General features: G+C 37.4%; 2 long non-coding RNA genes across 3 annotated transcripts in view; one reads left to right on the top strand and one right to left on the bottom strand.

Moving 5' to 3' along the window:
- LOC106829323 (uncharacterized) overlaps positions 1–23,486 on the top strand; it is a 561,255-nt gene that overhangs the window by 516,020 nt on the left and 21,749 nt on the right. Inside the window, exons 7-9 of one of the 2 annotated variants that reach the window (XR_011503271.1) lie at positions 6,741–6,871; positions 6,988–7,056; positions 11,999–12,254. This is a non-coding gene — a long non-coding RNA (uncharacterized lncRNA). Of the gene's footprint in view, positions 1–6,740; positions 6,872–6,987; positions 7,057–11,998; positions 12,302–23,486 lie in introns of those variants that run through there. The other variant, XR_011503272.1, reaches the window with a different exon arrangement.
- The window catches only part of LOC139045255 (uncharacterized), a 34,649-nt gene continuing 14,523 nt past the window's right edge, over positions 3,361–23,486 (bottom strand). The window contains exons 3-5 of the long non-coding RNA XR_011503273.1: positions 14,485–14,543; positions 10,109–10,183; positions 3,361–4,216 (exon numbers count right to left, since the gene is read on the bottom strand). This is a non-coding gene — a long non-coding RNA (uncharacterized lncRNA). The remainder of the gene's footprint in view (positions 4,217–10,108; positions 10,184–14,484; positions 14,544–23,486) is intronic.

The following is a 23,486-nucleotide window of genomic DNA, read 5'->3' as shown; positions in this document are numbered from 1 at the left end:
TGCTGAAGACAGAGGAGCATGCTTGCATTGGTTCACAGTGAAGCAGAGAAAGAATTTGATTTTAAACGTAGTAAAGCTGAGGTACTAAATGTCCAGTGGACAGTTAAATATGAATTTAGAACTCAAGAGAAAGATTAGGGCTGGCTTTGAATTTGGTAACCAAATTGATAAAGCCATGGGAGCGATGTCCGAGGAGAAAGTGACGACTGAAAAGAGAAGAGGGTTCAGGGCAAACTCTGGGGACCATGACCTGCTATGGAGCACGTAGAAAAAGAGGCACTGAAAAATCAGGAAAACTAAGTCAAGCAGGAGAGAGTTAACATTATAGAATTATGCAAAATAGAAACTTGGAAGTACGAAGAGGTAGCCAGTGCTAAGTCATACAGAAATGCATATTTTCTCATTCTAGTTTTTTCCTCTTCTAAATCCCTGTGCACCTCTACCTTCTGCCATCCCTTATCCAAAAAAAGAAAAAAAAAAATTAAAGCCTTAGTAAATTATTTTACTCCTACTTCAGAAAGAAGTTTGATGCCATCAGGCATGACCTATTTCATACCCCATCATCTTTACTTTCATAAACTGTTCTCCCCCATGAATCCTTCCATCTTTCCTTTCTTTTTCCACTCCTAAAGGCAACTGAGTCCTTTTACTTCTTTTATACATACACCTGACTTTGTTACGATATCTCCTTTTCCCCTCCTGTTGTAAAAATACAGTCTTCCTTTCGTTTTTAAAATATGTATACTTTTCCTGTTTTTATGTGGCTTCCTTGAGCTGCTGCTCCCAATCATACCCTTTTCCTTCTTTCCCAAAGTCTTCAAAGATGTTGTTTATAGCCACTGCATCTCATTCCTCTCCTCCCATTCTCTTCTGAATCTCTACAGTCTCTCTTTTCCTCCAACCCAATATAAAATTCCTCAATCAAAGGTTATCAATAACTTCTTTCTAGCCAACTCCTTTGTCCTTTTCTAAGATCAACCCAAGCAATGTCAGGCATCATTTGAAATTGCTGATTGATCAGCCTATCTTTGAGTTTCTAAGCCACTGCATTGTCCAGATTCCCTTCCTGTCTCTCTGCCAGTTGTCTTTCTCCTTTGCCAATGTTTCTTCCCCTTCTTAACTCAAAACTGTGGGTATTCTCTGAGTTGCTGCCCTTGTGGTAATTTTCTCACTGTATATGCTACATACTTTCAGGTAATTCCTCTACTCCGCTGGTTTAAACTGCCATTTCAGTTACAATGTTTCTCAAGTCTGTATCTCTTGTCCTGACAGGGTGATTGCTTCTGTGCTCTCATCCTTCTCAAGCTATGCATGGATTAAAGCAACCCCTCATTCACAAGTGGCTCCTACTGGCCTTGAGAGCCAAGCAGGTATGAGGCCACTGCACGGAGTCATTACTTGAAGGTCTGAAGGTTGCGAACAGCTTAGAAGTTCAGGAGTTAGAAGTTCAACAACTTAGAAAAACAGCAGTTCTCAAACTTTAACATGCATCAGAATTTACCGGAGGGCTTGTTAAAACTGGTTTCTTGATGGGGCCGGCCCCATGGCCAAGTGATTAAGTTCACACGCTCCGCTTCAGCGGCCCAGGGTTTCGCTGGTTCGGATCCTGGACGTGGACATGGCACAGCTTGTCAGGCCGTGTTGAGGTGGCATCCCACGTGCCACAACCAGAAGGACCCACAACTAAAATATACAACTATATACGGGGGGGATTTGGGGAGAAAAAGCAGAGAGAAATAAAAGAAGAAGATTGGCAACAGTTGTTAGCTCAAGTGCCAATCTTTAAAAAAACAAAACCAAACCGATTTCTTGAGTCCACCTCCAGAGTTTTCTGGTTTGGTAAGTGTGGGGTGGGTCTAAGAATTTGTATTTCTAATAAGTTTCCAAGTGATGCCGATGCTGCTGGTCCAGGGCAATGCTTTGAGAACCACTGGCTTAGAACAATGGTTCTCAAACTTAGCTGCACATCAGTACCACATCCCAGAATCACTAGGATAGCTTTTTTTTGGAGTACTGCCACTTGGGACCCACTACAGACCTTTTACATCAGAGTGTCTGATGGTGGCCTCCCTAGTTAATTTCTAACCTGAAATCATGTTTAAGATCCATCTGCTTAGAAGTAAAGAGAAAGAACCCCCCACATACACAGACACACAAAGAAGCAGCTTTGGGCAGAGTTTTTTAACCTCCAACCTCATGGTTTCCTCAAAGGTCTGTAAATTTCATGAAGTAATACGCAAAAAGATCATATGTAACTGGGGAGGTAGCCCATAGCCTTCAACATACTCTCAAAATGATTGATGATTGTTCCTCCCAAATTAAAAATCATTAAAGAAGCTCATTCTCAGGCACCGCTGGCCTGCCTGCACAGTCTCTTACAGCTCACACACGGCACCGTCACATGTGTCTCAAAATCCCTTCTGCTCATACATTAAGGTTTCTGTGGAAAATATCTGCTTTACTTACATAGCTTCAAGGCCTGAAATTTTAATCCTTACATACTCACTTAGGTTACTGAGCATTTTTTGTGAAGTGCTTGTATGAAAGAAGAATCCAGCATCTATCCGTCATTCACGTGTTAGCAAGAATCACTTTGACTAGGTTGGTTTTACACTCCCACACGTTTTTAAGTAATAGCCATGTCGAATGGGCAGGGAGTGGAGTGTGAAGAACTTTGAAGAGCTAAGTATCGATCCACGATACTTAGAGAAGTTTAAAAACAGTAACACTGGGAACCTGAAAGATTGAGGAAGCCATCTGGGTCAGTAGGATATGAATGAAGAAAGAAAAGAATAATTTTAACATATCCCAGACTGGTTGTGTTATAAACAAATGGATAGAAAACTCTCTTTCTTTTTCTTTTCCTCCCTCGTATTTATTGTATACAGACTGCTCAGAATCATTAACTGAGGAATGATACAATTTGCACCATGGGAGTCAGTTTTGAGCAATGTAAAGTGTAGCAGTCTTAGAGCAAGACCACAACTGGGTTCTAATCCTAGCTCTGCCATTTACTGGCCAGGTAACCTTGGGCAATTCAGTTCACCTCTCTATATCCAAGTTTCCTATCTGTAAAATGGCAATCGTAATACTTACTTCATAAGGTAATCTTGAGAGCTAATTGAAAATTTATGTAAAGTACTTATTACAGTGTTTCAAACTAGCAAATGTTCAATGAATGGCTGTGTTACCCAACTTGGCTAAATTATGGGCCAAATAGGCATTTTGTGGGTTGGTCTAAAAATGTTTCTATGGGAGATTTCCATGTTCTAAGCGGTTGGCTTTGAGATGGTCTTCATTACACAAACATTTAAATACTTTAAAAAATCAATTTTCTTTTTAAAGGAACTGCTGATCTTTCCAACTGCCAATCCTTTTTATTTAGCTATTCATCTTTCATCTTAATCTCACAACGAATATAAACTCCTCCCTGAATTGAGAGTTCCTTTGGAACAAGGACTATGTCTTTATTGAATAACCATTTATGAGCATCTGTATGCCAATAACTTTACTTTAACATATATGTATGATACAGTTTCTTTCCTTATGGGGCTTAAATTCTCCTTGGAGAAAATAGTAGGCAAATACATCCAACATAATGTGTATTATAATAAAGATATGTGCCCAGAGCTATGGAGCATAGTGGAAGAAGACATTCATTTAATCTGAATTGATAAGAAAATCTTCATAAAGGGGATGACATGTGAACTGGGCTAAATGTGCATCAAAGTTGACAATAAATGAAAAGACACTAGGGAATAGAAAGATCTACATGAGCTACTACTGTAGGGAAAGTTTCAAAGTAGACTATGGTTTATTTGGACCTTGAACACAGAAGATGACGATAAAAGGTGGAACAGCTTGGCATGCATATAGGCATGTGTATAATAGTAAGATATACTACTAATAAATAGTAAGCTGGTTGGTAGGAAGCGAGGTCAGAGAAGTGCTACCTTGGAACTAGAGTTTGCAGAGCCCTGGGAACTAAGCAAGGAAGTTCCCTGGACTTGGAAGTTCCAAGGACTTTATGCAATAAACAAAAAAATGAGGCATTATAGGGTCTAAAATCAAGGTCGATGTGCCATGGTGAAAGCAGAGTTGGAGAAAGGTTATTCCAGCAGTGATGTTGTGGGCAGATCAGGTCATCTTGAAAGCAATTTCATTAACACAGATGTGCCCTGTTGTAGGTCTGGGCTATCGTGTCTTTGGAGAGCAACTGTAAAGACATAAAAGTGACATTTCATGAATATCCTCTGGGATATTTGAATAATAATGCCACTGACAAATATAGCAATGGTAACATGGAAGATGACAAATCATTTTTTAAGTCAACAAAATTTATTCAGTGCCAGCTGTATGCCAAGTATCATGTAACAAATATATAGTGCTATCATACATATGAATCTATATAATATGTACATTATTTTTCGTTCAGCAGCTATTTCTTACTGTATATCTTATTTCCCCAAATAAATTATCCATTTCTGTTGGGTAGGATCTCATCTCATATTTCTCGTACATTGTAGACCCTATCACTCTAAAGGGCATATAGTCAGCTTTTAATAAAATCTTATTGTCTGGTTAAATAATTGAGGCCAGAAATATCAGAAAACTAGCACATGTCCTAGATGGAGTCAGCAGTGAAAGAAAATGGAATCCATTTTCCTTTATTGCTATATCACTTCCTAATATTGATAGAGCAGAAAAAGTTCCAAACAGTGCCCAGCCATTCTAGACAAGACTGTGGTTCAGTTTATCTTGAGGCGTTCAGCAGAACAAATTTTATGGACCTAAGACATCAAGGAAAATAGTGAGAAATCTTATTTCCTGTCTCTTTGGGTGTGTTTTTCACTTTAAAAATGTGATCTTAAAAGGAGGAGGGCTTTGGGAATAAGAGAGTAAATCAGTCCGATCTTTCATAGCAGCATATTTACTTCCCCAGAAAAAATGACTTTAATTGCACAGGAATAGAAAAAATGTTTGAATACCCTTCCTTGACAAGATTCAGGTCTTTCACGTGAGAATAAAATACACATTTGCAGTAAGTTTAGATTTGCGGGTAGAATTTAAAGCTCTTGTCCATCAATATATCATAATAGATGAATGTGACACTAGAATAATGGTGCTTGTTTGAGTACTTTTAGAAAGAGCAGTACAGTAAGGGAGTTAAAAAATTTAAGGATGTTTTCTTTTCAATGAAAAACAACACCTACTCAAAATAAGTTGGTGACTCCACGTTCAGAATCTCTGTCGTCGCTCTAATGTTCAGGAATGGTTAAGGAAGGAAAGAGAATCTCAAGGTCACTGGGAATAGTCTTTAGAGTATTCTTATAGGACTTATCTGTGCTCACATGCCTAATTTTTTTCCAAGTGCAAAGAATGGCCACTTGCTTGAGACAGGCCCAGTGCCATCCTTTATTCAAGTTCCTTTATATTCCTGTTTTTAAAGAAGCTGTCAAGTTCTTTTTTTGCAGCTGACAGAAAAGGCCAAATCTGTGGTACAGGAAAGGAGGCGCAAAAAGAAACTTTTTTGTGTTGATGTTTTACTAAGTGAGCTAAGGAGAATTTTAGAATCATGTAATTTACTCTGGAGGCATTTACTGTACATAGCTATAGTGATGGTAATTTCTTTCATTGTTGAAGTGAAAAGATAACCATCAATCAGTTGTCAATTGGTCAATTGCAGAAGTGATGAAAAGAAACTGGTAGGAACAATCACTTCTGTGGCTACCTAGACCATTTGGAGGCTCAAGAAAAGTATGGGAACTGGATTGCGTTTTAAAAAAGGATTGGACCAGATTTTCGAAAAGGTTAATAGGCATAATGTCCTTGTAAAGAATGGCTTTGTAGTTATGCATAATAAGGAGATGCATTTAAAAAATGAAAAATTAAAAAGACTTGCAGCTAAAAAAGTAGAAAAAAATTATTAAACTAGATATCAGGTAAGTAAGCCCCCAAAACCTTGAATTTCAGTGTGTTCTTAATGGAGGAAATAAATATAGCTTATTAATAACCCAACACACGTATTTTAGAACAAATTAATGAAAACTACTTTGTCCTCATGACTTAGTCTCAATATTGAGTGCTTTGAAATGAATAACTTTCCAAGTATTTATTATAAGAAATTGAAAGTCCAAGTTAATTTTGAGTACTGTTATTAAGCAAACATGTGCAAATAATTTAATTTTTAAAACCTATGGAAGCTCACATAAAGGTTAAGATAAGTTTGAAAATCATTAACTTGCATAAAAGGCAAATGGCACTTTGGGATTTAGTATTATAAGCAAGATTTCATTTTAATTTATCCTATTTTCCTAAGAATAGCAATGTTATTGATTTATTCTGAGAGAGTTCCCCCCACACACAGTGATTTTTTTTTTACTGTGGTAGGTAATAAAAAGGATTACAGGCCCCCAGAAGGATGAGATATCATCAGTTTGTAATCCAGCCCATGGTTTCCTAGATACCGTATTGTCTATTCTGTTCCGCTATGTGAAAAATGTTGAATATCAACAATGGGTTTCAGTGCTGTATTGTTGAGTTTTGTATGAACTAATCTAGCTTCACTAAGAAAAAAAAAGAAAGAAAAGAAAAGAAAGAGAGAAGAAAAAAAGGAAAAAAAAAAGAACCACAGCTTTGCACAAAAGTCTATAGCCAGTGCATTTGAAACTCCCCTTGCACAAGGGCTGACTGTGGCCGGGGGAAGACAGTTTACTCAGTTGCTCTCTCCTTTCATACAGTCAGCTGGTCCCTCTTCTCAGGTGTAGATCACCTATTACCACTTCACCTGTTTTGATTCTCTGATGAGGAAAGTCCCAGGACTTATCAGCTGGCATAGGCCTCATTCACAAGACACCTCTGTATTTGGAAGGTAAGCTATTTGCACAACTTCTCTTCTATAGTGTGCTGGCCTAGCTCTAGAACTTTGCAACATATCACTTATTTTTAACTTTCACTTTTTCTTCTCTTTTCTTCTTTTGGAGAAAGACAGCCTGACAGGTTTCTCCGGAAAAGTGGCCATCCATGGAATGAATGAAATGTTCCCTTTCTATTCCAGTAAGTAATTGACTTGTAACTAAAAATTGAGCTGGCTGCTATGTCAACTGCAATGTGAGCTTCTGCTGGCACAGGTGTTGCTTACTCTTTAGCCTGGAAAGAAAAGGGGCTTAACCTGTGATTACATTTCAAGTCAATTGACCTCAACGTGATAGTACATAATTCTCACTTACCTACCAAGCGGCCTGAGTTCTCAATTTGACCCTGATTCTGGCACCTGCGTTTTTAATGTTTGGTATAGCTGAAGCTAGGGTTGCTCTTTTGGTTAGAAATAAAGTGGGTGGAGAACAGTTCTAAGTAAATAACAAATGGTGGTCAGCCGACTAAGTCTTTTAATCTGGTGCTCAATGTGTGTGGGGTTTAACTCTAAGTTCACGTAAATTATTACTCAAACTTTTAAAAAGTGTGGATTTATGAACAACCATTTTACTACTAGGGATTCACAGTAAATCCAAAATCTGAGTTATAAAAAAGCAAAAGATGTGAGAATTATGATGCTGAGGGCTTTCAAATGCTTAACTTCAATTATGTAACCTATCATAGGCTTTCTAAATATGCCTTACACTTTAATGATTTTTTAGCCCCAGGAATGAAATAGCAGCATTGCTTCTCCTAGTTTCGGTAAATAAAACAAAAGATTGATTAACCTTAGCAAAATGACCCTATTCGAATTTTGGAGACCAACCTATATCTACTTCCCAACAGCAAAATAAAAATCAATGACATCTGAAATTACCATTTACACTTAAAGCTATTCTCCATTCATTTTGTGTAAAACGGTTGCGTGCTAAGAATTGGTCTGTGAGAGGAGAGCCGCCATGGACTGATTTTTTTCTTCCTAATTTCCTTTTTAACCTGAGAATTAGAAGAAAGTGCTGATGATGCTTGCTTAACCCTGCTTTTAGTGCCAGGCTGTGACCAGCTCTCTGTGAAACCATTTCTGACCCTCTGCTTGCAGTGGTGAACCTGAATTTTTCCCCTTCCTTGCCCATCACTGTCAGTCAATTATAGGATTGAACTGAACCAGAAAATCTGGTACAGTCTGGTAATTAGTACAAAGGGTTTCCAGTCTAGTGTAAAGACAGAGATGCAAGAGCCCCAGCAGTCACAGAAATCGTTTTGATTGGCCGTGGACATTGCCTTTTAGTGCTGCTCCATGACTTCCTAAAGATATTGCCTCCTACCCTACAGGTCTTCTCCTTCAAGTACATTATGGACCTTTTTTTAAAGTCGTGTGTGTGTGTGTGTGTGCATGTGTGTGCGTGCATGTGTGTGTGTTTCTTTTTTTAGATCCAACTTCTCCCATTTTTAGTCTGTCATTTTTGCCTATCAAACAGACACATTTTGACTTGCCCAACAAAGAACCAAGTTATCAACACTCACAGAAACTGACATTTTTAATTCAGCCTTCATTATGTCTTCGAATTATGACAGTGAAGTACAAAGACATTTTAAGAGTTTTTTCATTATTTTTTTTGAATCCAGCATTGGGATGTTTATCTTTCTTTAGTATTCCTATTTCCTTTTCTACCTTTATTCTCAGTAATATATAATTAGCATTATCAAAACCATCAGCTATTATCCTTTATGACTTTTGACCTTTATTTTTTTAATATGTCTCAAGCTAGCATTCTCTAAAATAAGTAAAAACTCCATGAGAGATTTTAATGAAATATTTTAGGGTTATAAAAACAATGAAATAATTTGAAAGATGAATCTCTTTTAAACATCAACATTACATGACTAGGTAAGTAATGAGTTGTATGATAAAACTACAGCAGCAAAATAAATTTCAGAAAAATCATTTTGTAAATCAAACATGCATTTGACAGTAAGCGCAATTTTGTAATCTATATTTCATCATACATTTTTAACCACTACTTTGGAGTTCTTGGCTTATTATCAGAAGCTATTTTGGGATAAATTATATTTTTTTGCAGAAGCAAACATCCTCTTTGATTATAGATTACAATCACTCATTAGTCACACATTAGATACAACAAAAGCGTTTGTAGCATGTCAATGTAACAAATGCCTGCCCCCAAAAGATAGATAGATAGATAGATTTAAGGGCAAATTTAATGTCTGACAGCGTGGACAAAACTGCAAAAGCAGCAGTGCCCAAAATAACAGAAGCAAAAGAAGGCACAAGGTTTTTCACTCCCAAGAACACTATTTTTAGAATAATCCACATCATGATTTTAGTTGGGATGCATGTGTGTTGTGAGTGTTCTAAAGGACTCTTTATTTACCCACATCTTAACATAGCTTTAGATATCTGTTTTATCCTATGTACAGTCGTGACAAAAGTAGTTATGTTACCACGTCTGGTACTTATTTTTACATGTCTAACTTTGCTATTAAATTGCAAGAAGGTTAATATTGCTTTTATAACCCTCTCATGAGTAATGCATTTTCCAAGTAAACATGTCATAATTTTAAAGGCTGTTCAAGAAGCAGTATTTCTGTTGAAATAATTTTGCATTCATTTCTCCATTGTTTTTTTTTACCATGATATAGAGTAATACTTTGAAAAGAATACGCATATTTATGTAATTAACACTTTTTGTTTTTAGCAAAACCTTGCCCATTAAAAACTGAGAGGGTCTTAGAGAACCATGTAAATGGGCAACTTTTCAGTGACAATTTTTTCATTCAATTTTTAATTCACCATCTTTACCTTGAAATGTATCCATAAAGTGACTGACTGAGGGAAGAGTACATTCTAGTTATATTTTTCTTCTTTTTCTTTTTAATCTAAAATATATGTTGAAATTCAAAAGATGCTTGCCACATGTAGTATGGCAGTGTTCTACATTCTGTAATAGCTGAATGTTGTGTGGGTCTGTGTAAAATTACAGAGGTTTACAGGCTTTGATATGGACACAAAAATTCTTTTCTGCCTCAGTCTTACTCCTGGTGGGAGGTGTAAGACTTGGACAGAATCCTAAAGATTATCTAGCTTCATGGTTTTCAAACTGTATTCCCTTGAACTCTCAGGCTCTTTGGGGATACTCAGGGCTGTGAGGAGGGAGGCCAAGTGAGCTCTTACCTCCTTGAGACCACAGCATCTCTGCCTTTTATCTTCTGTGTCTATTAGAGTTCCAGGTAAGATGAGAATCCCACACTGGAAGGGAAAAAGTAAACAATCAGTAACAGAGCCCATCTTATAGATAAGGAAACTAGAGTTTACTTAAGGTGGCACACGGAGTCAGTGACAATGTCAGTTCTGTAAACCAATCTCTTGTCTTTTATTCCCAAAATTCACTTTCCTAAACTACAGTAAACTGTCCTACACAGTCATGGGTCTTTATGTGTAGTCATCCTAAGCTATATTACTGAAAGCATACAGTAAGAGATCCATGGCCCTATGTTCAAAATCAAAATACTTACTGAAGATACTGTACCTAAGTGGTAAATGCAATTGAGTACCATGTTGTGGACCAAAATCAAGCCCTTTATTTGATAATATCATTAAATTTGGGTACATCGTTGTGCCCCTTAGGTAAAATATTGATTCATCTATTACTTAGTAAAATAATATTTGGAGAGTATTTTTAATTGCAGTAAAAATACATAACATAAAATTTACCATCTTTATTTTTAAGTGTAAAATATTGGGTAGTGTAAACTATATCACATTGTTGTGCTTGGAGGTATCTTTCACAGCAGAAAAAATTAATTACGAGTTAAATCCAAAAGAAAAAGGATTCAAGGAAATAAAGTTGAATTAAGATGCTGCTTTTCCCAAAACATGCCTTATGGAATTCTATTCCCATAAGCTGTGCCGTGTATAAGAGTAAACTGGTCAAATAATTTTCAGAAATGTGGCATGCTATAGTCCTCTCTAGGAAATTCACAATGAAAATATGTATTTGAAGAACTGTGAGAAATCGTATTGTAAAGATCTTTTTGAACTTTGTGTAATATAGAGTATCCCAAACTATTTTTTCATAGACTTTCCCTACCTTTTTTGCAAAAAAAAGAAAAAAAAAAAACTATGTTTGTTCTTCAAGGATAATTTTTTAACACATTTTTGGAAATTCTCTTCTAATAGAACCTTCACAGATTAAAAAAATAAAAATTAAAAAGACCTGTAAGGTAAGGTTTATGTTATTTATGCTAACTGGCTCGGTGTTTACCAATCCTTTATCCTCATCTTGCGGATAGGATATTAATAGACATCCCATTAATTCCATCATTCAGCAAATATTTAAGCACAGTGCTAAATGCTGAGAATACAGTAATGACTAAATCTATCAGGGCCCCTGACCTTACAGAGCTTACAATCCTAGTGTCTAAAAAAGAAAAGAGAAATACAGAGAGCACAAGCAGTATTAGCTGTTTCTGGCATTCATAGCTTACCTGGGTATATTTGTTTTGTTTTTCCTAATTCTAAAATTTGAGAAGAGGGAAAGAAAAATTAAAAAGCAGATCACCAGTTCAGAAGTTTATAATCTGCTCTTTGAATCGAGATATTCCATATTTTCCTGAGATCTACTTATGCATCAGCAATTTGATCTATGATAATTCTCTAATAATCCAAAGACGGGCTGCTATTGTTTAGAAACAGTGAGATAGGAAGAAAAGGAAGGGAAGAGAAGAAAACAAAGGATAAAGGGAGGAAGGAAGGAGGGAAGGAAGGAAGGTAGGAAGGAGGAGAGGGAGGGAGGGAGGGAGGAAGAAAGGAGAGAAAACACAATGTTTCCTGGTCTCTCCTCCTACTGTCACTCCTTATGTATTGATGTTACCTTCTATATAAGACAATTTCTTCCAAGTGTCAGCTGAAGACCTTGTTTGGCCAACAATCTACATGTGGTCAGTGTCTTTCTAATAATGCAAGGAGTATCTCTCAATCAGATTCAACTCTTGATGGTAACCATCGGTCCTACCTCTGTCAGGAAATATTTGCTCTAATTAGCTATCCGAACTTCTCTCTCAGGCTCTGCCCTTTATGCTGGGGAATCTGTGTCTTCATGTGAGCAGAAGGTGTCTCCCAAGCAAAGGAAAAGTCAGGCCCATGGGCATAGACAGTGCATGGTTCTCCAGAACTGCCCCATCCCTGGAACACCTACACAAAAATATAAGACGTGGTCCTGCCAAAAGATGCTCTTGAAACGTTCAAGAAGGGCCTCACCTTCTTATTGGACAATTCCCTAATGTCCCATTTTCTTGTTTGGAAGTAAGTGACTTGAAGGGTAAGTCCTGTATATACCACTTGAAAATAAATATTGTAGGTGACTGGTCTTTGGTCAAAGAGATTTGGAAAGAAGGAAAGGTTGCAAAATTTAAAAGAAAAAAAAAAGAGGCTTATAACTGAGAGAAAGAAGGAAGACCTTATTCCAACTAGGTTTCTTAGCTGCACTTGCTGTCATTCATGTGTCACAGGTGATTCTGGAAATCAGTTCTGAGCTGAATCCTCTGGAATATTGCAAGCTCATTTTCCTATTTCCTCCTGCTCCTGCCAACATTTCCTTCAATGGGAACACTGTGAGATAAGGTCATTATCAGAATACTATGAAGAAAAGACGTAGAATAGAATTTGGGATTTTCAAGTTAAAATTAAGAGCTGTGTTATTCTATTTTCTTCTAGTTAGCTGGGAGTCGATTTTCTAATTCATCCTCCTCTCCGTCATTTGCCTATTGATAACATGCTAGGCCATGGAGCTCTTGTGCTTTTTATTCCTTTTAATTAACTTTTTAAAATTAATTATGATGACTTGTAGGGATTTCTATTCTTTCTTCTCATCACATTTGTTTGGCTTATTTTTTATTTACATCCCACTACCCACTGCTGTGAATTAACAATAACAAAAATCCGCACTCTTCCCTTCCACCTCTTGAACTGGAGAAACAGTTAGCTAATAAGAGGCTAAATGAGCCTTAGAGTATAGAGAAGCTGGAATCCTTAAATTATTTAAATTGAAAAATGGCTGGTTTTACAATCAGAAAAACTCAAGTGGACCGTAAGCCCTACTTGATTGTCCCCCTTATCTGGATGATCTTGTAATGACAGCTGGAGTTATCTGCCATTGGCATCACTGTCCACAAAAGCTTCTACTCTCTCTGCTCAACTCTTCAGCGGCCCTGGGGAGCTGGAGCTGTTTCAGGGGAGAGGGCCCTAGAGAATTGGAAACTTTATTAAAATGCAAAGCTGTCTCTAGTGACAGAAAAGCTCAATAAAAAGTGTTGGATCTAAGACCACAGAGCCAGAAATGATCTGCAGAATGAAAACCGGAGATTCCATATGCTATCTCCAAAAGGCTAGTACGGTCAGTGTAAAATAAAAAGCAATGTGAAATAAACAGCAGTGTAAAATAAAGAGCATGCAATAGAAGGAAAGGAAAATATAATGTTTCAACATGAGTGGTGCAACAAATGCCATGTGTCAGACCACCCCTTGCAGAATTCTGTCTCAGGAAGCAGCCCTGTGGAATGTACTGTGGGAAGTCAGGATAGCTGTCTGCCTTGAAAGGTTAGAGGAGAACCCCTAAAACATTCCTAATGTTCTCTTGGTAAGCAACTCATTCTTGGCTCTCATCCATGAGTTTTCTGAAACTCTTTGTTACTAATAGTATTAGTGGGAATAATAAATAGGAATCCGTCACACCTTGACTTGAAGCTGAAAGTGGCCCTTCACTTCACTTGCCTTTGATCATGAGAAACCTAATCCTCAACATATATTTTAGGGGCCAGCCTGGTTGCACAGAGGTTAAGTTGGCACCTTCCGCTTTGGCAGCCCAGGGTTCGATGGTTTGGAACCCGAGTATGGACCTACACACTGCTTATCAAGCCATGCTGTGGCAGGCGTCCCACATACAAAATAGAGGAAGATGTACACGGATGTTAGCTCAGGGCCAATCTTCCTCAGCAAAAAGAGGAGGTTTGGTGGCAGATGTTAGCTCAGGGCTAATCTTCCTCCAAAAAAGAAAAAGAAAGAAAAAAAATATTTTAAGGGTGTCTTCCCAGTTTGATCCCATTGTACTATAAATTAACAAAATAAGATCTTAAATTTGACACTTTGTCCATTTAACTCAAAAGACTCCACATATATTACTCACTAATAAGTTGAAGTGTTGAAATGAAAATCGAGGCACTAAAGTATAGAACAATCAAGTAATTTGTTATAAATAAGGAAAATTAGTAGCACATTTAAAATCAAGGTCCAAGAGATTTCAATTTGAGTATACTTAAGCTCTTCATAAATCCTTCTTCCTTTTATTTTGCATTTGAAAGTTCCTACTAGAAAAAAATTACTCTAAGCACAAAAACTGATAAATAATATTCAAAATATCTCAGTACTCTTAAAAAGCAAAGCAGTATGTTCCTTTCCACACTTCACTGCTTTGAAAAATTTCTCAGAAGAGATTTATTAACATTATCATTCCCATCTTAACAACCACCAACAACCATTTATTGAGTATTTACCATGTTTCTTTCCAGCCCTTCTCCCTTTTTCTAGTCTCATTTTCCCTTCTGCTCTGGAACTTTGAAAAGGAGAAAAAAATAAGAAAGTTAGTCTAAATTACACAAATGGTCATTTCTCTTTTTGTGCAACCAGCAAGTTCAGTTAGCAAATAAAAAAACTAAATGAAGTACCCTATTCCTTCATTTTCAGCAAAAGACATTAAAATTACTGGTCAGATCACAATTACCCCAAATATCAAGAGAACCCCCATAAATGTAATACTTTCACCCTTATTATTCCTAAAAATATTGTATTTATGCTTGACATGTTTATAAACTGATTTTTTGTGACGAGAAAAGATTGATAGAATTGCTTAAGACCTTTTTCCCATTTTTAGTTCAGAGATGGCTTAGGTGTGACCTTGTAAACAAGCTTCCTTCTCCAATGCAAGAAAACAAGGTCCTCTCTGTCCCCAAAAAAGACACTGGGCACCGGAACACAGAGAGGCCCCTTTGTCCAGCTCTCCCCTCCACCCACCATTAGTATGCACTGCTGCAAACTGGAGGCTGACTGAGGAACTTTTTTGACTTGGGAGGTTGGTTTTTGCAAAACCCCAACCTTTGTTCCACAGGGACACATGTCAGATGACAGTCCCCCATTGTAATAGTAACTCTACCATGTTCTCCCATTGAAGACAGTATATTGGTAGTGCAAGTGAGTGAAAACAATCCTATTTGTTACAAAGATAACCTTGAGTTTGCTAGTATTAATTCTTAAATATGTTGTCTGAAAACCCCAGAACTTTATTATTATTTCGTATTTCTTGTAACTCAATCACAGCTAATCATGACACATCAGTCTCATGACACTGGGGTTGAAAAATACCCATTTGATGAAATCGGCAGCCAAACTGGCAGAGCTAATAAATGACAAGGTATCCTTCAATCCCTGGAGCTAACCCAAGACCCGAAAGGACACTGAACCAACACCAGCTCTGAGGAATCTTTCAGCAAATGATAGGACCACGTCATACTGCTCGGCTTCTTCCAGCCTGGTGCCCCTCACACCAGCTTGTTCAACAGCCTCAAATTTATGAGCCAGGGCAGGACAAAGTATGTTTACATTAAACTAGGATTTAAATAAGCTTAATATACCAAAATATTGTTCACAGCGTGAAATTAATTTATGTATCATGACTAAATTTCTGTCTTATTAATTGTATTATTTACATATGTTAACTTGGAATTTACATTGAAAACAAAATTATTTTTAAAATTTTCAGCATCCAAAATGCAATGATCCTCTGGAGAGCTTTTAAAAAGCCCAGTACAGAGACCATACCCAAGACAAGTTAAATCTGAATCTCTGAGGATGGGACCCAGGCATCAGTATTTTTTAAAGCCCCACAGGTGGTTCCAATGTGTAGCTGAGATTGAGAACCACTGGTCTAAGGAAGGGAACAGGGCAGGAGAGGGAGAGCAGCATAGGAAGATATTAAGAAATTCTGGTCATATAATTATAACTGGTGTTATTTAGATCTGTCAACCTGATATTCTGAGAGTTGCCAATGACTCTGGAGATGGGCATAAGACATTGCCTACCTCTCTCTGTGCATCTATCCTTGGAGCCTTATAACTCTGTGAGCCAAGGGCAAAGAGGAAGTGGTGACTTCTCTACAACTGCAGAATTCTCTCAAAACTAATTCAGTAAAACTTTCCTCTACTTCTTTCTCTTCAGAGGCAGGTAGAAGTAGAGAATTCTAGGCTTACTACAAGCTTCCCCAGAATAGATAGATCCAGACCACAGTTAAAAAAATAATACGGAATATCTCTTGTGAGCAAGGTTTTAACTTAAGCCTCATGACAACCTGGGAGGCAGGTATTAGATGTGCCTCCATTTTACAGATGAAGATACTGAGAAACAGCAACATAAGAAAGCTGCCCGAGGTCATACAGCTAATGTGTGCCTAAGTCTAGACTTTTTACTCTAAGACAGATGGAAAACTGACCAAGGGTCACCCAGCTATTCATGGACAGCTGTCTGTGTTAAAAGAATCTTCCATTCTTTAGGTAGAGAATCAAATTAGTATGCTAATTGTGTTCTTTGCTAGTATGTGTAAGCAAGCATTATACTCACAGACATAGAAAAGAATCTTAGTATTCAGACACCAGTATGGTATTTGTCCTCTTTTGAAACATCATCACTAGTTCTCATGGCCAATTCAAGTCTATTGGAGTTTCTTTGATTAAAAAAAAAATTTTAATGTTTGGAATAGCAAAGAGAACCCAGCATATGCGTCTAAGCTCAAACTTACATGGAACCTTTGAAAACAGGGTATGACTCCTTCTTATAATAGTTCTGAAAATGGAAATCCTCTTGAATTCGTGGTGGTAGAAAAGAAAAAGGAAAAATACATTGTGTATGTTCTCCCTCTGAAGTCCTAGAGTGTGACAGTGTAATTGGGATTTGGCATCAACCCCAAACAGCTGGAGCCATCTGTTTCGTATTTTGTAAACTTTTTCTCAACCAGAAATTGCTAGCTACCTAAAGAAACAACCTAAGGTAACACCAGCCCTCAACCAATCTGAAGAAAGCCGTTTATCTTTGATTTACTCATCAAGCATTGCCTCGTGTCTACCTTGTGCGAGGCGCTCTTCCTTTAGCTATTTCATTTGTACCCCTTCCGCAACTTACTGGCACTCCTCTCCCTCTTCCTCTCGTGCTCCCAGCGGCCTTATTCCCTATCCCTTTACCCTCTGGGCCAAAACGTGCCCTCAGATCTTTCATTCATATGAAGGTAAAAGTGGTTGATAGCAGCTGAAAAGAGTTATGATTTCCAGGGTGATATGCGTTTTAACAGGGATCAAATCCTTGAAGCTAAAAGGGCAGTGCTCTTGTGCTGTCATTACAGGCAGTGGTTCCCTCGAGACTGGTGAAGCCTGCTCCAATCTTGCCACTCACACAGCAGCCTACTGCTCTGTTGAGCTCAGGGCCATGCCTTTTCATGTTTTTCTCCCAAGTGCTTGGCACAGTGACTAGCACATTTGGCACTCAATAATGAAGGAAGCTCTAGCCTGAGGAAAACAAATTGCAACAATAGAGACGCCCTGACACAGATGAATGGGGAGATGGTGGATTAGTTTTGAGCCAACATGCCATAGGGAGAGGCCAGGTAAAAGCAATAAGAGGAGATAACATGGTCCCATTATTTGAACTTTCCTAGAAGCCAGTGGCAGTTTCAAGAGACTTCTGGGAGTTCCCATTAGCTCTAGGATCTACAAATCTGGTTTGACTTAGTAGCTCTGCTACATTTCAATTTGAGTTGCACTGAAATTGAGATAAAGAGTAAATTAATCCTTCAAAAAATATTTATTGAGCACCTATTATGTACAAGGAATACTGCTAGATGTTGTGGATATAGGTGTATAAAATTCAGTTCCTGCCCTCATGAAGCTAGCATTCTACTTAAGGAGGCTGATGTGAAACCTAATGATATAATTTGGCAGATAGTTGGAGTTGTATTAAGTGCAGCAAAGGAAAATTGCAGGGTACTAAGAAAGCACATGAGAGAGGGATATGACCTAATATAGAAGGTCGGGAAAAGCTTCTTAGAAAAAAAAAGTCATTTAAGCGGATTCCGTAAGGATGAGTAGGAAGAAGTGGACATTTCTAATGAGCACCTTTACCATGTGGTACACTAGAGCTAATCCTCAGATCAATTTTCTTCCTGCTAATTGTCTTGATTCCTTTTCTTGATGTTGTTCATGTAGACAACATTTTGAGGTCTTTGCGACAAGCTGCCCATTCAAGGCTGAATTCAGACAAAAGAAAACATTGGCATGGAGAAAGAAATCATTTCCATAGATGTCAACAACTTCACAAGGCACACACAAGTGTACTGTGATCTCATCCATTACTTTTCTCTGTGCTCTTGGTCATTAGCATGAATGCCCATTTGACATACCCCATCAGTACACTCTAGGCCAGCAGCTTTCCAATTCTAAAATGTCAACAGAGTAGACTTTCTATATGGCTCTGTCCAGAAACTTTGAGTGAAAGAAAAGGAGTTAGGAAAAAGAAAATGAGTCAAGGAACTGAAAACCGCAGCAAAAGCCTGGTCTTGTAAGGACACTTTAACCACCCCACCTCACCCTTCTTTTAATGTGAAGCCCGTACTTTGCAAGTTTGCAAAAAGACATTCCCAAGCTCTTCATGCTATTTTATGCATCACCTTCTCTTCAGCACATTAAGTTCTTGTTCCTAAAAACTCACTTCTGGCATCTTCCCCTATTACCCTACTATCCCAATCTGATTTAGATGCTCCTTCTTTGCGCTCTCATAGCACACTACACTTTTATACCTTATCACAGCTGTATTATAATAATTGATTTACTTATCTGACTCATCTACTTCTTGAGGGAGGAAGTTCCTTAAGGGCAAGGCTCATGTTTTAATCATTTTTGTATCCCTAGTGCCTATCAGAGTACTTAAAAAAGAATCCACTGAATGAATTAATGTTCATGCATGATAGTTACTGTCCCTGTCTTCGCCTCTGGAGAGACATGGAGACTTAGATTCTGCAAATCTAGTAAACAAGGCTGGCTTTGGATGTAGGAAACTTTTGACCCATGGCAGTCTGAAATTCTTCTCCATTTCTAGATAAACCTGTTGTAATTACCTTAACTGGGCTATTGCTTTATGGGCTTTCTTTGAAAACGTTTTAAGAACTAAATAGATCAGTATATATGGTCCACTAACCAGTATGTCAGTCAAGAGCAAGATTGGTTTCGATGTTTGGCATTGAATAAGATACTATTATGTGCATAAGTCTGATCTTTTAGTCAATGTGTTTTAAATAATTTCCACATTTCGTGTTAAAAATAGTGTAATTTCCAAGCTAGAAGCAAAGGAAGAATAAACTATGCCTAGCAGGACATTTGTCAAGTATTAAGTACTTAAATGTTTGTTTAATGAGAAAAGGAAAGGATACATTACTAAAGGAATAATTGGATGCATGTATAAATATAGTGCAATCTGCAGGAATCATCAAGCCGTAAGTTAGAATAAGTTACTTATCGTTGGCAAAATGACAAAGCCATCAAACACAAAAAATAAAAGCTAATGGGAGATCACATTTTCCAAACAAGTAGGACCCTAATATCATTTAAATAATGAAAAAGAAGAGTGTGTTCAAAAATAAAATAACCGGAGGAGGCAAAAGATTGATATATGAGGAGAGAATATTAAAAACTCTAGAGAAATCTCCATACCACCCACTCTTCCTCCTTACACCCCCTCCCCCCAGTCACCGTCCTCACATACACACAAGTCATGATTGTCTTGTCTACTTGCTTTTCCTGAAATAAACTTGATTTGAAAAAGAGGAAGTTAGAGATGCTAGGAGGGTAAGAGAAGGTGCCCTCCAACAGAGATTCCCCTGCTTCCTCCTCTACCTATTGTTCTTCACGATAGGCGTAATTGCTGCCTCTTCCATGAAAACCTTTCTTGAGCCACTGTCACCTACAGCTAATTGCCCCTTCCCCTGCACGCTTACTACAGCTTACCCTCTCCCCTCTTTGCACTTCTTTCACTGTCCTTCATTATAGTTGTCTACATCTGTCCATCCTCCAGAATAGGAGCTGTGAAAGAGGTGTTGTGTCTCCTTTATCTTTATATCCCATTCTTCCTCTCTTCCTTTTCCATTCCTAACCCAGAGCCTGGCAAAAAACAGGAACTCCGAAAGTGTTTGTTGGATAGAAGGAAGGAAAGAAGAAAAAGAAGGCAGTTTATTTCTGAAGAAAAGACCATTTGCCTTCTTTCTTCAAAATATTTCCTCTTTCTAAAATCAGGGGGCAGCCTTTTTTTCCCTCCAGGTGTTAGGGTGTGTGTCCTTGAACACCTTACTTTGGCAAAGAGCCAAATCCCGTGTCCAGCCAGCTGAGTCATTTTCAGTTTCTTTGTGGTCCATTCATGCTTTTTCCCTTCATTGACACACTAACATTTCATGGTGAGTGGGTCCTGTTCAGCTGGCAGCCCCTCTCAGCCCCCACACCTCTAAGCTGTCCTCACTTCACTAGTTCCCAATTGCCTGCCTCTTGAGGAGCCCTCTGTCCTCGTCATTGTCTGGCTATCGGAGGAGCTGTTGGTTTGCTGTTGCCACACCTCAGTTTTCATAATTAACAACATGAAACAAACTCAGAGAATGAGAGACCTCTCCTAGAGGCTATCTCCTCTTATGTGTTCTTTTGGAAAGCACCCAGTTTGTTTTAAGAAAATGAGAGAAATACGGATAATGAAAGAACTCGACAGATGTAATATCTGCTTAATCTAGTATCTTGTTAAAATCTCTTATTTTTTATTTTTCTCAAATACCTATATGTCTTACCTCGCTGCCCTCTGCAATAGCGACTCCCAGTGAGTTTCTAGTTCAATCTTATTTTATAGGTCATCAATTTGCACCTTAACCTCAAAAATAGCAATAACCCATGAGCAAATTTAGTAATTAAAAATCCAGCACTCTAAAGCATGGCATCCAGTGTTTCTCTTTACTGACTTCCAAACGGAAATCTCACACACACACACACACACATTTGTTACAAGGTTAGCATTTCAGGATTTACTTTTGTGCCTTTGGCCCTTAGTAGGTACTCAATAACTTCCTGCTGGCACACTGATTAGTTTTAGTAGCTCCTTGTTATTTCCAAAAGGATGGCATTTTCCAGAATTTTCTGATCAACAAATGAAATATACGTTTTCTTAAAGCCATGGAAATAGAATAATTCATATTGCGAGGTTATTTATTACCAGCCAGACCCTCTTCTTGCTCTACGGGGCTCTGATAATCACCTATTTCAGAAGCCATTAGCTTTCTGTGTGTTGTAAGCTCTCTTCACCGTAATGTGTCTATGCCTTTGTGTTTGGGGCAGGAATGACGTGCGCTGAAGGAACAGACCTCTGTTGACCAAGTAAGAAAGACTTTGATGCGCAAATAGTGCATTAAACTGCTTTTATTTGATAAGTGTTGAAATTAAACAGCGTGTGGAATCCCTTGCTCGAGTATGGGAACACATAAAACTTTTGAGAATGTGAATATTAATTCAAATGCTTAATATTACTGAAACACAGAGTATAAGAAAAATACACATCGAAATAATGTAGCCATCAAAGCTCAGGCACTTACAGGAGGACAGCAGAAGCTGGGTTTAGCTTATTGATTTTAAAACCACTGTTTAAAAAAATAGAGGCGAAATATTGCTTTTACTGTTTTCCGATAATAATGACTGTTGTTGCAAATTATAAAATTTAATTAGCTATATAAATGCCAGAGGAACAAATAGTGTGCTATTGTCTTGATATCTTTCCAGAAATTAGTCTTTTAAAATAAATTTGCCATATTAATCATCTAAAAATATTTTTGATCACTGAATTAATAGTTTGCAGCCTGTTTTCAGGTGCTCATTGCCATAGGTGATTGCTTCTTAATTACTACATGGGCTTTTTCTATTCACTCATATTAATTCATGTTTTCTGGCACAGTCCCAAAAGGCAGCCTTGCCCTATATCTTCTAATTACTTCTATAATTGAATTTGCCCACTTTTTCTAACCTATTTTTTAAACTGACTGTGTTTGTTCATGGTTTATTGTGTCTTTTTTGTGTCAGTTCTCTGCAAGCAGAATGTACATTGATTCTTTCCTCGTTTCTCATTAATTTTCAAGAGCTTTGCTGCATGTCTGTTTTTTCAGTCTGTCAGACCTATTGCTAGACCAAAAAAAAAAAAAAAGACTCTTATTATTAAAGGTTAGGTAAAATAGACTGAAGTTAATTAATTCATTAGTAACTCTGAGCCAATTACTGAAGCCTTCTCTTATTTATATACTTGTTAACAAGACAGAAATGAGAAAGGCCAATTATAGGCACATGTCCTTCAGAAGTTCAGTAAACCCAGAGCTTATGCATTTGACGCTCCTCCAAAAAGAATTTCAGTTTATATATCAGAGGTGCAAAATTGCATTAAAAAATTGTTGGCTAACAGTCTATTCCATTCTATCTATTAATCAATTTTAAAGGTTTTCCCCCCATCCAGATATCTTTAATATGTCTAATATTACTAAATTCTTCTAAAATTATCTCAAAGAGTATTGCTTAGCCTTAGAGGAATTACAAAAATAGAAGAAATTTGACTTATTTTCTGGGTTTCATTATTCTCTTCTTTCCAAGCTATTAAGCTTTTAGTTCTTGAAGTGGGATAATTAATTAGCAGATCTCATATGCTAGAACCCTTTAAAATATGTTCTACTTAATTTTTATTGAATATGCCAAAACTTTACAACATGTGGAAAGGCAGTTTTTTCCAGATTTTTCCTGATAAACAATATAAAAAATTGTAACTCTTCATCCATGCAAACTACCTGCACAGCACATACTGTATCTTTTACTTCCCCTTCCTGCCCCTGAAATATTTTGTTAATGTAGCAGGGGTTAGGAGGGAAAGGAGAGGGGGATTGATTCGTTTTCTGTACGTCTATATTTTCTTCATACATTTGTGTCGGCATGGGACCAAGAAATCAACAGAGTCAACTGACGCTAATGTCTCAATAAATTGACTGATTGTTTGACTGAATTAAAACTAACTTGTTATGTTTTTTCTTGTTTTTTCTACTTTTTAAATATCATGTGAGATATGAGTTTCCATAGTTAAGAGATGCCAAAATGATGTCAGGGTTACTGCTGCCTAACTTTTTAGTTTTTCCACAGTCCCAAATGTATTAAAATTTAATCAGTTATTTTATAGCATAATAATTACAATCACAGCATTGTAAAATGAGAAAGAATCTCAGCAGACAATAAATCCAGGTCTTGGCTCTTGGAAAACTAAAGGAAAAAGTTTAAAAATGTGTAATGTACCTTATGCAGGAATGCTTTTTGTAATACTGCCTACATCCAAAGTTACGCTCTCTGGCTTCCAAATTTCCATACCCTCTTGTTTATAACTATTTTATAGAACTTCGCACTTTCTAACC

Source organism: Equus asinus, chromosome 5, assembly GCF_041296235.1.
Source record: "Equus asinus isolate D_3611 breed Donkey chromosome 5, EquAss-T2T_v2, whole genome shotgun sequence".
In the NCBI taxonomy this organism is placed as follows: domain Eukaryota; kingdom Metazoa; phylum Chordata; class Mammalia; order Perissodactyla; family Equidae; genus Equus; species Equus asinus.
The sequence above is the reverse complement of the archived record's forward strand: the minus strand, read 5'-3'. Positions and strand labels throughout refer to the sequence as shown.